Below are 15,493 nucleotides of genomic sequence, written 5' to 3'. Positions count from 1 at the left end.
CTTTGCAGTGACGCAAAAGACTGCAGGCGCGCTATTGGCTGCGGCCTACTGCGTCCTCAGCCGGCCTCTGGATCTCGTCGGGGTCGCGCGCCCGCCCACTTCCGGGGTCTGATTGAAGTGCTGCGAAGCCGCGGTAGTTCCGCGCTCTTCCCGCGATCCCGGGGCCGAGGCGGCCCCGCACATGGTCCACAGGCCCCCGGGACCTGGCCGATCGCCTCCTGAGGTTGCCGGCCGCCCCCAGGGTCTACCCATTGGAGCAGGCGGTGTGTTCTCAGGGCCGCAGGCGAGGAGCGGGGCAGGGTCGGGAGGCGCCTGGGTGCACAGCCCTGCAGGGACTGGAGGAGCGGGCTGCAGGGTAGTGGCGCGAGCCGGCTTGTGGGCGCTTGGAATCAGGCACCAAAACAGGTGTCTAGGTGGTTTCCACCTAATCGAAACGTCGTCTTGCCTACACATAAAGCTTTAACCTTCTTGGGGAAAATCCCAGGACAGGTGATTTTGTGAGTACAACATGGTGTGGTAGCAATAACAAGTCACCAATTTGTTCCGGTTCTGTGTTGCCAGTGTTTAACTACCCTCGAACACCTATTTCGAGGTAACTTTATGTAGTAATGCCAACATGTGAGTGCTCGATGGGTGCAAGCCTCTGGTGTAGGTGCTGTACGTGGACCTTCTCAGTTCATCTCTCCAACAACCCAGAGAAGTAGGAGATGATTTCCCCAAAGCTGGGCTGGAGAAAGAAAAATGAAAGCAAAAAAGATGTGATTGAGGAAAGGCCAGGCACAGCCAGACACAGAGGCTGAAGCAGTATCAGTTGGACTGTGCTTCTCTCCCTTTTTCTCTGGTTCTTGTTCCTTTCTGGGGACCCACAGGGGAAGCCCCACATGGATTGTCTCCAGAGGGAGAAAAAGCTGAAGCCTCTGGGTCACCCTGGATGGCTCTGCGGAATCGTGTGTGTTATGAGGGAATGGCATGTGTGGACTGACTGAGCCTGGAGAACTGGGGTGTTTTGGATAATATGTTTGTGTTCTCCCAGGATTCATAATTTGAAGGCGATGGCACCCCACTCCAGTACTCTTGCCTGGAAAATCCCATGGACAGAGGAGCCTGGTAGACCGCAGTCCATGGGGTCGCAAGGAATCAGACACGACTGAGCAACTTCACTTTCACTTTTCACTTTCATGCACTGGAGAAGGAAATGGCAACCCACTCCACTGTTTTTGCCTGGAGAATCCCAGGGACGGGGGAGCCTGGTGGGCTGCCGTCTATGGGGTCCCACAGAGTCGGACACGACTGAAGTGACTTAGCAGCAGCAGCAGGATTCATAATTGAAACTCGGATCCCTTTAGAGATAGGACCTTTGAGAGGATTAAGTCATGAAGGTGGAGCCCTCATGAGGAGACTAGAAGACCTCACAGCCCTGCCTCTTGTAATGCTATAGCAAAGAGGGTGGCTGTCCTCAAGCCAGGGAGCAGGCTGTCCCCTGACGCCGTATCTACTAGTGCCTTGATCTTGGACTCTCAGCTTCCAGAATTGTGAGAAATATTTGTTGTTTAACTACCCAGTCTGTGGTATTTTTGTTGTAGCAGTCTGAGCTGAGACCCATAGCATAAGGGCCCAGCCAGACAGAGGGGGTGGTTCCTCAGAGGAGAATTGGAGTACTGTTAGCAGGAGCGTGAATGGCCACTGGTCTGCAGAAACATTAGTCTTAAAGTAGAAAGAACTAGATCCTGTTCTGCGCGTGACACTTTGTAGCTGTTTCCTCTCTCTGGCCTTGGGTTCTGCTTTAGAACAGGCCATTGACTTAGGAGCTCTCCAAGGTCCTTGCAGTGTTCTGTGCTGTGACAGAGTTCGTGCCATTTTTCCTGGATTCAGGGTCTGCCAAGTGGATCTTCTGGGGACCTGTGTTCCTCCCCAGCCCCACCCCCACTCCCCAGTCCTTCCAGCCTTTGCAGAGCTGACCTTTCAGTTACTGTCAGGAGGTCTGCATTTTTCTGTCCTCACCACAACTGATCATCCTCATTCTTGTTTCTGCTTTTTAAAATCTCAACTTTCATTTCCTGTTTCTTCTCCATCCTAGCTTTGCCACTTCTGTCCCCGGAGTTCAGATTCCAGGTCCATCGCTTGCTATGTGAGTCACTCAGCTCCTGTATCCTTATCTACAAAGTGGGAAAACATCATCATCTGTACCTTTGGGTGGTGCCGAGGATGAAGTGAGGAAGTGTGTATAGATCGCTTACAGCAGTGCCTGGCTCCCAGTGAGGACTCGTATATTTCTAGTGTTATTATCATCTCTGTGTAATTGGGCTGGTGAACTTGGCCATTAGTATCACTGCTTTGTGAGAGTTCCAGAAACACTTTAGACTAAACAACCCTGGATCCAGCACCCTTCCGGATGATTGGTAGAGAGCTCCTGTCAGGATGGTGGACATTACTGTGTATATTCTGCTGTTTGGGGCAGAGAGGCATGGCTGGACTGATGGCCAGGATGGGCTGACTGGATGTCTCCAGCGGTTGCCCATCAACCATAGGAAAGAGCTGAGGTTCTTCCTGATGGCTTCCCCCACCTGGCTTCCCCTTCCGTGGTAGCCTCAGCTCCCCTGAACCTTTCAGCTTGAGCCTTGGCAGAGCTCCATATGCGGGCCCTCCCGTGCTCCATCAGACCCCTCGGCTTCCTGCACACAGACCCCGCTGTCCCACACGTCCTGTCCACCTTCCTTCTTCCACTGTCCATTCTCATGCCACCTTAAGTCTCAGATCAAAGGTCAGATCTTACCAAGGGAAAATAGACCTGAGTCTACACCCTCATACTTTGCACATTCTCCATTCTAGCCCCTCCTGTGTCATATGCCAATTGTTTGTCTTCCCATCTGTCTCCCTGACCACACCATGAGATCTCTGAGGGAGTGCCTCTCTTACTTATGTTGGAATTTCCAGGGCTTTATGATTGCTCAGCACACAACAGGTACTTGATTTTTATAAAGGAATGAATATCCCTCCCTCAGTCCCCCAGAAAGAAGGGTAAATTCATACATTGAGAAATGTTGGAAGAGCCTGAACGAAAGGGCAGAGATTAGCAGAACTGACTCACACACATTCACCCCATGGCTGCATTTCAGCCCCCCCATCAGCAATGTGTGGGGCTGTCTTCACCCACTCGTGACATGGTAGGCTGTCTACCGTGAGCTAAGCTGAGGTGCTTACGTTGTTCTTAAACTGCAATGGCATTTCTCTTTGTTAGCCACTGATGTTTCCTTTCTCTGTGGACATTATTTTTCACTGGGAGTAAACGCTTACTCACAAGCAGAACACAGTCTTTTCACTTTAATTCTGCTTACAGTCGTTCCTCCCTCTGTAAAGCCAGTCAGTCATATGTTGGCCATGAAACCGGCGCTCCTGGGGCGGGACCCTGGGCAGCCTCGCTCCTCAGCTTGACGACCCCTTCTCACCACTCTGCCAGTGCTGGCTGGCCCCCGGGGCAGCCCACGCCATACAGCTCCTTCCTTTACTCTGCTGATGAATCGGATTTCAACACTTTTGTTTTTCACTTGATACTTAAGAGATAAAGCAGCTAAAAATGTAGGATTTCCCCCATCTATGGTAGAGAAAAACTTGCAGAAACACTGTGTAGAAAGTGCAGCTCATGTGCATGTCCAGATTCACACAGCCAACGTCAGCCACCCGTGCCTTCACGTGAAGAGGGGATGTTTTGTATCTAAGAGAAAACCTACACAACCTCTAACAAACAGCGAGCTAAACCTGGAGCCAGCGACAGTCACTATCAGCTGCCTGACCCCCACCCAGTCATGCAAAGTCATGTAAACACGGCCGAGTCAAACGTTCACGTGACAGACATTTTAGGAGTGCTCACTGTGTCCGGCCCTACTGGGGGTTCAGATTGGTCAAGAGACCTCTTCATCTGGATGAAAAGGTCCAATCGGGGAGAGAGAAATAGGTGAGAAGGCAGAAAAGGCTGTAACCTGTAGGGGTTTATTTGAGTTGGGTGTATAAAGGCAGATAATCAAGGGTTAAGGAGGATAAACTGATGAGGTCAGTGGTGAAGTACAAGGGTCAGGAGTGGACCAAGAAGCCCAGGTTAATATGCTTAACATAAGCTACACTCCAACAAACAACATAAAACTTGCACTCATGGGACTTCCCTGGTGGTTGGTGGCTAAGACTCCCCACCAGTGCAGGGGGCCCTGGTTCAGTCCCTGGTCAGGGAACTAGATCCCACATGCCGCAACTAAGACCCAGCACAGCCAAATAAACAAACTTGCACTCGTACCTTCAAGTCCCTAATGTTTATATACCTGTGGAATACAGGTCTGGATATTTATCTGTTCTCCACCAGAAGCCTTTCAGGCAGGGCCCACCTTCCACTTGCCTTATGCTTCACCCTGTACCCCACCAGGTGACGCCTACTGGTCAGGAGCAGTTTGAGGAGCTTCTCATGGCACTAAGTGAAGTGAAGTGAAGCCGCTCAGTCGTGTCTGACTCTCTGGGACCCCATGAACTGTAGCCTGCCAGGCTCGTCCGTCCATGAGATTTTCCAGGCAAGAATACTGGAGTGGGTTGTCATTTCCTTCTCCAGGGGATCTTCCCCACCCAGGGATCCAACCTGGGTCTCCCACATTGCTGGCAAACTCCTTACCCTCTGAGCTACCAGGGAAGTCAAATGGCACTAAAGTCTCACAGAATATTCAAAACCAGACCGCGATCTGTGTTAGACCTGCATAAAAAAGGCGTGTTCTGTATATTTGACTCCAGGAATATAATTTTCCCAGCACACCAGTTGCACCTAAAATGTGCTTCATTGTCAAGATATTTACAGACGAAGTTTTTCACTAAGCTACTCCAGAGTGGCGTTTCCCATCCCAGACCCCATCAGCAACCCTCTAGCATAGAAGAGGAGCCCTGCCCACGGCCAGCACCACAGGTATCATCTACCCTGGAAGAAAAGCTTAAGGAAATTCTACAGGAATTTCTACAGGAAATTCTGCAGTAAATTCTTTTACTTTTGAGAGTAAAAGCGATGCTTATTGGGACAGATGCTAAGAAAAGGGGCACACACCGAGACGTGACCACGCTAATCACAGGGCCAAGTGTACGAGACCAAACAAAGCATCATGAAGACAGTATAAGAGAACATCCTAACAATCTTGAGGGAAGGGAGGATTTCAACAAAAGATGCAAAAAGCACCAACCTTAAAGGAAAAAATTAATATACTCAATTACTTTGTTATTTAGTTGCTAGATCAGATCAGATCAGATCAGTCGCTCAGTCGTGTCTGACTCTTTGCAACCCCATGAATCGCAGCACGCCAGGCCTCCCTGTCCATCACCAACTCCCGGAGTTCACTCAGACTCATGTCCATCGAGTCAGTGATGCCATCCAGCCATCTCATCCTCTGTCGTCCCCTTCTCCTCCTGCCCCCAATCCCTCCCAGCATCAGAGTCTTTCCCAATGAGTCAGCTCTTCGCATGAGGTGGCCAAAGTACTGGAGTTTCAGCTGTAGCATCATTCCCTCCAAAGAAATCCCAGGGCTGATCTCCTTCAGAATGGACTGGTTGGATCTCCTTGCAGTCCAAGGGACTCTCAAGAGTCTTCTCCAACACCACAGTTCAAAAGCATCAATTCTTCGGTGCTCAGCTTTCTTCACAGTCCAACTCTCACATCCATACATGACCACTGGAAAAACCTTAGCCTTGACTAGATGGACCTTTTTTGGCAAAGAAATGTCTCTGCTTTTCAATATGCTATCTAGGTTGGTCATAACTTTTCTTCCAAGGAGTAAGCATTGTTTAATTTCATGGCTGCAGTCACCATCTGCAGTGATTTTGGAACCCCCAAAAATAAAGTCTGACACTGTTTCCACTGTTTGCCCATCTATTTCCCATGAAGTGATGGGACCGGATGCCATGATCTTCATTTTCTGAATGTTGAGCTTTAAGCCAACTTTTTCACTTTCCTCTTTCACTTTCATCAAGAGGCTTTTTAGTTCCTCTTCACTTTCTGCCATAAGGGTGGTGTCATGTGCATACCTGAGGTTATTGATATTTCTCCCAGCAATCTTGATTCCAGCTTGTGCTTCTTCCAGCCCAGCGTTTCTCATGATGTACTCTGCATAGAAGTTAAATAAACAGGGTGACAATATACAGCCTTGATGTACTCCTTTTCCTATTTGGAAACAGTCTCTTGTTCCATGTCCAGTTCTAACTGTTGCTTCCTGACCTGCATACACATTTCTCAAGAGGCAGATCAGGTGGTCTGGTATTCCCATCTCTTTCAGAATTTTCCACAGTTTATTGTGATCCACACAGTCAAAGGCTTTGGCATAGTCAATAAAGCAGAAATAGATGTTTTTCTGGAACTCTCTTGCTCTTTCCGTGATTCAGCAGATATTGGCAATTTGATCTCTGGTTCCTCTGCCTTTTCTAAAACCACCTTGAACATCTGGAAGTTCATGGTTCACATATTGCTGAAGCCTGGCTTGGAGAATTTTGAGCATTACTTTACTAGCGTGTGAGATGAGTGCAGTTGTGCGGTCGTTTGAGCATTCTTTGGCATTGCCTTTCTTTGGGATTGGAATGAAAACTGACCTTTTCCAGTCCTGTGGCCACTGCTGAGTTTTCCAAATTTGCTGGCATATTGAGTGCAGCACTTTCACAGCATCATCTTTCAGGATTTGAAATAGCTCAACTGGAATTCCATCACCTCCACTAGCTTTGTTTGTAGTGATGCTTTCTAAGGCCCACTTGACTTCACATTCCAGGATGTCTAGCTCTAGATTAGTGATCACACCATCGTGATTATCTGGGTCGTGAAGATCTTTTTTGTACAGTTCTTCTGTGTATTCTTGCCACCTCTTCTTAATATCTTCTGCTTCTGTTAGGTCCATACCATTTCTGTCCTTTTTCAAGCCCATCTTTGCATGAAATGTTCCCTCGGTATCTCTAATTTTCTTGAAGGGATCTCTAGTCTTTCCCATTCTGTTGTTTTCCTCTATTTCTTTGCATTGATCGCTGAGGAAGGCTTTCTTATCTCTTCTTGCTATTCTTTGGAACTCTGCATTCAGATGCTTATATCTTTCCTTTTCTTCTTTGCTTTTCGCTTCTCTTCTTTTCACAGCTATTTGTAAGGCCTCCCCAGACAGCCATTTTGCTTTTTTGCATTTCTTTTTCCACGGGATGGTCTTGATCCCTGTCTCCTGTACAATGTCATGAACCTCCGTCCATAGTTCATCAGGCACTCTATCTATCAGATCTAGTCCCTTAAATCTATTTCTTACTTCCACTGTATAATCATAAGGGACTTGATTTAGGTCATACCTGAATGGTCGAGTGGTTTTCCCTACTTTCTTCAATTTAAGTCTGAATTCGGCAATAAGGAGTTCATGATTTGAGCCACAGTCAGCTCCTGGTCTTGTTTTTGTTGACTGTATAGAGCTTCTTCATCTTTGGCTGCAAGGATATAATCAATCTGATTTTGGTGTTGACCATCTGGTGATGTCCATGTGTAGAGTGTTCTCTTGTGTTGTTGGAAGAGGGTGTTTGCTATGACCAGTGCATTTTCTTGGCAAAACTCTATTAGTCTTTGCCCTGCTTCATTCCGTATTCCAAGGCCAAATTTGCCTGTTACTCCAGCTGGTTTGTGACTTCCTACTTTTGCATTCCAGTCCTCTATAATGAAAAGGACATCTTTTTTGGGTGTTAGTTCTAAAAGGTCTTGTAGATCTTCATAGAACCGTTCAACTTCAGCTTCTTCAGCGTTACTGTTTGGGGCATAGACTTGGATTACTGTGATATTGAATAGTTTGCCTTGGAAACGAACAGAGATCATTCTGTCGTTTTTGAGATTGCATCCAAGTACTGCATTTCGGACTCTTTTGTTGACCATGATGGCCACTCCATTTCTTCTAAGGGATTCCTGCCCACAGTAGTAGATATAATGGTCATCTGAGTTAAATTCACCCATTCCAGTCCATTTTAGTTCGCTGATTCCTAGAATGTCAACGTTCACTCTCGCCATCTCCTGTTTGACCACTTCCAATTTGCCTTGATTCATGGACCTGACATTCCAGGTTCCTATGCAATATTGCTCTTTACAGCATTGGACCTTGCTTCTATCACCAGTCACATCCACAGCTGGGTATTGTTTTTGCTTTGGCTCCATCCCTTCATTCTTTCTGGAGTTATTTCTCCACTGATCTCCAGTAGCATATTGGGCACCTACTGACCTGGGGAGTTCTTCTTTCAATCCTATCATTTTGCCTTTTCATACTGTTCATGGGGTTCTCAAGGCAAGAATACTGAAGTGGTTTGCCATTCCCTTCTCCGGTGGACCACATTGTGTCAGACCTTTCCACCATGCCCGCCCGTCTTGGGTGGCCCCACGGGGCATGACATATATATATACACACACACACACATACACATACATCCACTCTTTTTTAGATTCTCTCCCATACAGGACATTAGAGAGTATTGCATAGACTTCCCTGTGCTATACAGTAGGTTCTTATTAGTTCTCTGCTTCACATGTAGTAGTGTGTGTATGTCAGTCCCAATCTCCCAGTTTGTCTCTCCCCCTTCAAGTACTTTAAAATTGAAAACTTCTGTTGATCATTAAGAGGGTGAAAAGGCAAACCACCTTGAGATCGACATATACACAGTTACATTTAAAATAGATAACCAACAAGGTCCCACTGTATAGCACAGAGAACTCTGCTCAATATTATGTAGCAGCCTGGATGAGAAGGGAGTTTAGGGGAGAGTGGATACGTGTATGGGTGAGTCCCTTTGCTGTTCACCTGAAACTATCACAGTATTGTTAATCAGCTATACTCCAATATAAAATTAAAAGTTTTTAAATAAATAAAATATTAACAAACAAGGCAACCCACTCCAGTACTCTTGCCTGGAAAATCCCATGGACGGAGGAGCCTGGAAGGCTGCAGTCCCTGGGGTTGCTAAGAGTCGGACACGACTGAGCGACTTCATTTTCACTTTTCACTTTCATGCATTGGAGAAGGAAATGGCAACCCACTCCAGTGTTCTTGCCTGGAGAATCGCAGGGATGGGGGAGCCTGGTGGGCTGCCGTCTATGGGGTCGCACAGGGTCAGACACGACTGAAGCAACTTAGCATAGCATAGCATTAAGAAACAAACAAACCCCCAAATGGCAAACCACCAAGCCGGAGAAGATATTTGCAACACCTGTTGCCAACAAAGAGCCAAGATCTAGATTATCAAAAGAACGCCCGTCAATCAGTATGAACGAGACAAAACACTTAAAAAAAAAAGCAAAGGACTCGAATCAACTTTTAAGAAAAAAAAGGGGGGGAAATATGGATGGTCAGTAAGTGTAGGGAAAAGTGCTCGACCTCAGCAAGCAGAGACATGCAGATAAAACCCACAATGCGACACCCCCCAGGAAGGCCACATGGAACTGTGGGCTGACGCTGTCACTGGGGAAACTGGTCTGACATCATCACTTATCTCTGACGCCGAAGCTGGGACTGGCCCGGGGACAGTATCGCCTTAGATCGTACACACAGCAGGAGCGGGTGCAAGAGCGTTCTCAGCAGCCGTGTCTGGCACGGCCCGAGTGTCCATCACCAGTAGAATGGATGAATAAATGTGGCCTATTTATTTATATTTGGGATATTATTGGTAACAACAAAAACAGAATGAGGCACAACAGTGTAACAACGTGGGTGAATCTTAAACACGTGCCAAGTAAACAAGCCAGAGCCCCAGAGAGCCTTGTACGATCCTTTTACAGGTGAAACTCAAAAATAGGCAAGAACTTAATTATAACATCAAGGGATGTACGTTTAATGGTCAAAGCATCAAGACAGTGAGTACCGTAATGTCACCATAGCAACCGGGATGTAGATGCCTTTGGTGGCACTAAAGGGACATACTGAGGCTTTGGGATTGTTGCCAACATTCCAGTTCTTGACCCATGTGGTGATTACATGTTTTGCTTTAAAATAATTCACATTTACATCTTCTATATTTTTCTCTGTGTTTTATATTTTACAATTTAAAAAGGTCTTTCCTTTTCTTTTTTGAAAAGGATGTATAGTAAAAGTGACTGTCCTAGTTTTGCATGAGTGGGATGACTTACCAATGACAGCATCACATGATTTTTTTTTCTTTTGGCCTCACTCTCAGCTTGTGGAATCAAACCCGTGTCCCATGCGTTGGGGAGGTGGAGTCTTATCCACTGGACCGCTAAGGAAGTCCCCCACACGTGATTTTTAAAAAGGCCGTAGCTGGAACAGTCCAGAAGATAAGACAAGACGAGGTGAGCTGGGAATCTGAGGCAGAGAGAGAACTCTGGGGTCACAGTGACACCAACGTTGAAGATGACGAGAAGCTTGAGTTAAAAGTCATTTCCAGAAAAGTAAGAGTGAGAAAAGTTTTTTCAAGATAATAATTTATCCCAAATGTGGCTTGAAAATAAGTACCTGAAGCCAAGTTAGCAAATATTATAGGCATGTATCTCATTCTCATCCTCAAAAAACTGAGCCCAAGTGAACCCCATCCTTTGCAGGTACTTCTCTTGGGGAAAGAGGAAGGTCCTCTGAGTTCACACAGCCCCTGAGCCCTGCCTGACAGCATCCTTGGGTTCCCCGAGGGAGAGTAATTTGCCCACGTTCACACGGCCGCTCAGGATTCTTGGGTCACAAACCAAACCATAAAAGAGGATCCCTGGTGATGGGTTTTGTTTAGCTTGTGGAGTCCGCACCGGGCTGCCAAACCAAGTTCAGAAAACAGGCAGAAGCCAAGGGCCCCTGGGAGCTCCGGGGGCCATCTGATCAGGAGGGGTGTAGTGCGGCTTTCAGGGCATTAGGGTTTCTCTGATGGGGCGGTAGTTTAGCCAAGGCCAGGATACAGTGAAGGTGTGAGGATGCGGGGGAGGGAAGTGGACAAAACGATCGTCAAGTGCAAAGGCCCGGAAGCAGGGACTTTGGCCAGCTGACTGTAGCCAGGGCAAAGACGGCCTAGAGGGAGGTGGCCTCTGGGGCCATGGCGAACCTATGAGCTCATACTGATGCTCTGCAGGGACCCGTTACTGTGAAGGGTGCACAAGGCTGGTTGTAACACAGGAGTGGAGGAGTAATGTGTCTGTGTGCATGCTAAGTCGCTTCGGTCATGTCAGATTCTGAGACCCCATGGACTGTAGCCCGTCAGGCTTCTCTGGCCACGGGGATTCTCCAGGCAAGGACACTGTACTGGAGTGAGTTGCCATGCCCTCCACCAGCAGATCTTCCCAACACAGGGATCAAACCCAGGTCTCTCTTGTCCCCTGCGTTAGCAGGAGGGTTCTTCACGCTGGTGCCACCTGGGCAGCTGGGGGAGTGACAGACTGTGTTTAGCTCTCACTGATTTCACCATCTACTCAGGGTGGTCCCTGAGGTCTCTGCCCCTCCCCCATAAAACCCCTTCCCTGGAATGGGGGCTGACGTGTAACAACCTTCTAGCTGGCAGAATAACGCAAAGAGAAAGGGATTTTGCAGGTGTAATTCCAATACCACATCAGTTGAGTCTTGAGTTATTCAGAATGAAGATTATCCTGGGTGAGCTTGGCTTATTTATGTAAAAGCCCTTTGCAGAGGGACTTCACTCTTGGAGGCAAGAAACTCTCTCTCCTGATGGCCTTGCGGAAGCAAATAGCCAGGCTGTGAGCAGCCCCTGGAGGACCATGGGCAGCCTCTAAATCCAAGGGCGGCCCACAGTCAAGAAGCCGGTGCCCTCCATCAGCAGCTTCCAAGAAGTGAATCCGGCTGGCAGCTTGCATGAACTGAGCAGATCATTCTCACTTAGACCTCCAGGTAAGATTGCAGCCCAGTCAATCGCAAACTTGTGAGACCCCCGAGCAGATGACCAGTGAAGTTGAGCCCAGACTCCTGACCCCGAGAACTGTGAGACCATTGATGGGGTGCTGTGTTCAGCTGCTAAGTCTGTGGTCTTCTGTTGGGCAGCACAGAAAGCTAATCCAGGGGCAGCTGCTAGCACAGAGCTGTGCTGTCCTCCTCCCATTATAAAGTGATGCTGCTTACTTGTTTCTGTCGAAGTAGAAACCAGTAACTGCATGGACCAAGGGACAAAGCCACTGGCCCCCCAGAAAGCGGGAAGTGTCCACACTGGTGGTCACTCGAGAAGCAGGAGGGGTCTGCCCTAGCACTCACACAGAGCAGCCAGGGAAGGGGTGGGCTCAGCAGGGTGCTCCCAGATCCTGCAGCCGTCTCCCCAGGTGTCCAGGAGGACTCAACCCTTCATTTCATTAGGCAGCCTTGTTAATTTTCACACAATACTAACAGAGCAAACATAACTCTTTAATAACGCTAACAGGTCAAGTCACTAATTCATAATGATAGGACTGCGTTAGTCAAACATAAAAACCCAGAGATGGATTATGTAATGGCCCAAGAATTTCGCTTGGCTTTTTCTATAAGAAGTTACAGAATACCATCAAGCAGGACTACAGATGGCATCATTTTAGGGGAGAAACAAGCTGGAAAAGGACTGAAACCTAACTGAAGGGTTTGAGCTTTCAAATCTGATCGATGCAGCAAATGATGTTTACTTATAAACAGCATCTTTAGTCTGATGGCCCTGGGAAGAGCAGTCCAGATCCGGCTGCATCCAGGAATTCCTCCATCTATAACCAAAATGCCTTAATCCAGCTGATGAGAGATGGTGTTCCTCTTCTCTGGGGGCTTCAGTCCTGGAAAAGTATCAAAATAAATATAGCTGTAATCTGAAAAAGGTATTTGAAAAAAAAAAGAGAGGGAATAATGAAGATGTTAGTTAAATCCATGATGTTGCTACTTGGGGTAAGAGGTTGGCTTGGTAATCATTGCATTAATATATGCTTTATTTGTTGTCTGAGGTGTTTGCAATATTCAAAAGAATCTAACCATGCCACACTTATAACTGCAGGTTACATTGTTTAATGTAACTGTTTAATGTAACTGTTTAATGTAATTGTTTAATGTAATTGTTTAATGTAAAGAGAACTACTTTAATGTATTTGTAATTGTTATTTAGATGTGCCAAAAAAGAGAGATTTGTAAAATCTGGTTCACTGAACATGAATTGAGTTCAACAGAGTGCACGGCGCATGGGCAGTCCTGGGAAATCATCAACAAGGGAAAGGAGACTGCAGTCTGATCTGAGGGGGGCCTGGCCTTTGAACGAGCGGGGGCATATACACTGGTCAGACGGAGGATGGAGATCATGGGATCTCGGAGGAGGAGCCAAGCTCTCCAGGGAGAAAAGCAAATTGCACAACAAAACAGAAAGGTGAGCCCATGTGGGGAAAAAGTCAACCCTTGTCAAATTACATGCATGCATGTTTTTCTTTATTCGCTAAGTCTTATCCAACTCTTTGTGACCCCATGGACTGCAGCCCACCAGGCTCCTCTGTCCATGGGATTCTCCAGGCAAGAATACTGGAGTGGGTGGCCATTTCCTTCTCCAGGGGATCTTCGCGACCCAGGGATCGAACCCACATCTCCTGAGCCTCCTGCATTGCAGGCAGATTCTTTACCACTGAGCCACTTGGGAAGCCTCGCATATACATGTAACAAGAGCGATGACAATTCCCACCTTAAACCACTCGCCAAAACTTCTGGGGCGGGGGGGTGGGCGGGCCGCACCCACGGTCAGTGCTGTGTGTGCCACGTCCGCGCGGGGCCCCCAGCAGCGCCTGGGCTCCGAGGCAGCCCCACACTCTGCTGACGGCCGCCCACTCAGCCATGTCCCCTCACAGAGATCCGATGAAGTACCTCATTTTACTTGGGAGTCCCTGGGACTGCAAGGAGATCCAACCAGTCCATCCTAAAGGAGATCAGTCCTGGGTGTTTATTGGAAGGACTGAAGCTGAAGCTGAGGCTCCAATGCGTTGGCCACCTGATGTGAAGAGCCTATTCATCGGAAAAGACCCTGATGCTGGGGAAGATTGAAGGTGGGAGGATAAGGGGACAACAGAGGAGATGGCTGGATGGCATCACCGACTCAATGGACATGAGTTTGAGCAAGCTCGGGGAGTTGGTGATGGACAGGGAGGCCTGCTGTGCTGTAGTCCGTGGGGTCGCAAAGAGTTGGACACGACTGGGCAACTGAACTGACTGACCGCATTTTACAGGTGAGGAAACTGAGTCACAAGTGGGCTCCTCCTTAGTGGGCCAGGACACGCAGCCCCGAGATGGAAGAGCAGGCTGTGTCCCTTTTAAAAGAGAGACCACACCGTTAACACCTGCAACAGGCTACAGGCCCTGGTTCCGCCAGGTAGGAAGGCAGAAGGAGACCGTTTTAGGAAAGGGCGCCTCTTCTAAATGAGAGGTGAGGGCTACTTAGTGGGAGGCACCAAAGACCCAGTCCTATGCTGCAGCGTCCAGGTCAGCTGACTGTAATCGTGTGACCTGCAGGGAAAGCCCAGCCTTGGAAGCGGTTTCCTCGGGCAGGGCAGCCCATGGGGAGCCCCGGAGCCCTTCACGTGGCCACATCTGTTAGCACTGTTCGCGGCAGCAGCTGAAAGTACTGATGGTCGTGATCACGGGTCACGCCTCTGGGCTCCTCTCTGGCTCCATGCACAGACCCTGGGCCCTTCCTCCTGGCGGAGCTGCAGAACCCCCGTCCTTTCCTTGGGTGTCCCTGGAAACTGGGAAGGAACTTGTCCTCAGAAAGCAAGGGGAGCCACCACGGAAGCAAAGTAGGGAGCGGCGGATCCATTCGAGGGGCGCCTGCTTCCTGGGGCCTCAGCGCTCTGCTTGCTGACAGTCCTCCCCGCCGCCCTGGGGGACGGGAGAGCCTGCCCCCTTGGGTCCTCACCTGGCTGCTCTGGGGCTTGGGCTGCTTCTGCTGCTTAGTTGCCGAGACTCTTCTGTGACCCCCTGGACTGTAGCCTGCCAGGGTCCTCAGTCCATGGGATTTGCCAGGCAAGAGTACTGGAGTGGGTTGCTGTTTCCTTCTCCAGGAGATCTTCCCAACGCAGGGATCAAACCCACGTCTCCTGCGTTGGCAGGCATAGCCACCGGGGAAGCCCCTACCACTCGTTTTTGTTAGTTGCTCAGTCTTGTCTGACTCTTGGCGACCCCCTGGACCGTAGCCTGCCAGGCTCCTCTGTCCACAGAAGTCTCCAGGCAAGAATACCACTCCTAAGTCGTGGCTTTTATCAAGGATCCCCTGGACAGTGGTATTAAACGGGCTCCTCTCTGAGTGCCCCAGCTGCCAGAGGTGGAATCCGGACTGTGGCTTCTTCCCAGCGGTGGCGACTGCAGGCTCAGAACCTGAGAACCCTGGATTGTGAGGCCGCATTCTATGCCCCCGCGGCCCACCCTGCCCCACTCCTCCCGGCCTTCTGCCCGCAATGGCCCCGGCCCCGGGGCCTTCTGTGTCCCTCATTCATGTCGCCCCCAGCCTCCTGCTCTCTTCTACTGGAGCGTAAGGGCGCTCTTCCTGGCCCCATCCGCAGGCT

General features: G+C 48.9%; 1 long non-coding RNA gene across 1 annotated transcript; it reads left to right on the top strand.

Annotated features, from left to right (window-relative positions):
* The first annotated feature begins 116 nt into the window (after positions 1–116).
* Positions 117–14,816, top strand: LOC138985568 (uncharacterized). The gene is made up of 4 exons (XR_011462611.1): positions 117–263; positions 10,180–10,312; positions 11,615–11,843; positions 13,063–14,816. It is a non-coding gene; the product is annotated as an uncharacterized lncRNA (long non-coding RNA).
* The last annotated feature ends 677 nt before the right edge of the window (positions 14,817–15,493 follow it).

Source organism: Bos mutus, chromosome 25, assembly GCF_027580195.1.
Source record: "Bos mutus isolate GX-2022 chromosome 25, NWIPB_WYAK_1.1, whole genome shotgun sequence".
NCBI lineage: Eukaryota > Metazoa > Chordata > Mammalia > Artiodactyla > Bovidae > Bos > Bos mutus.
The sequence above is the reverse complement of the archived record's forward strand: the minus strand, read 5'-3'. Positions and strand labels throughout refer to the sequence as shown.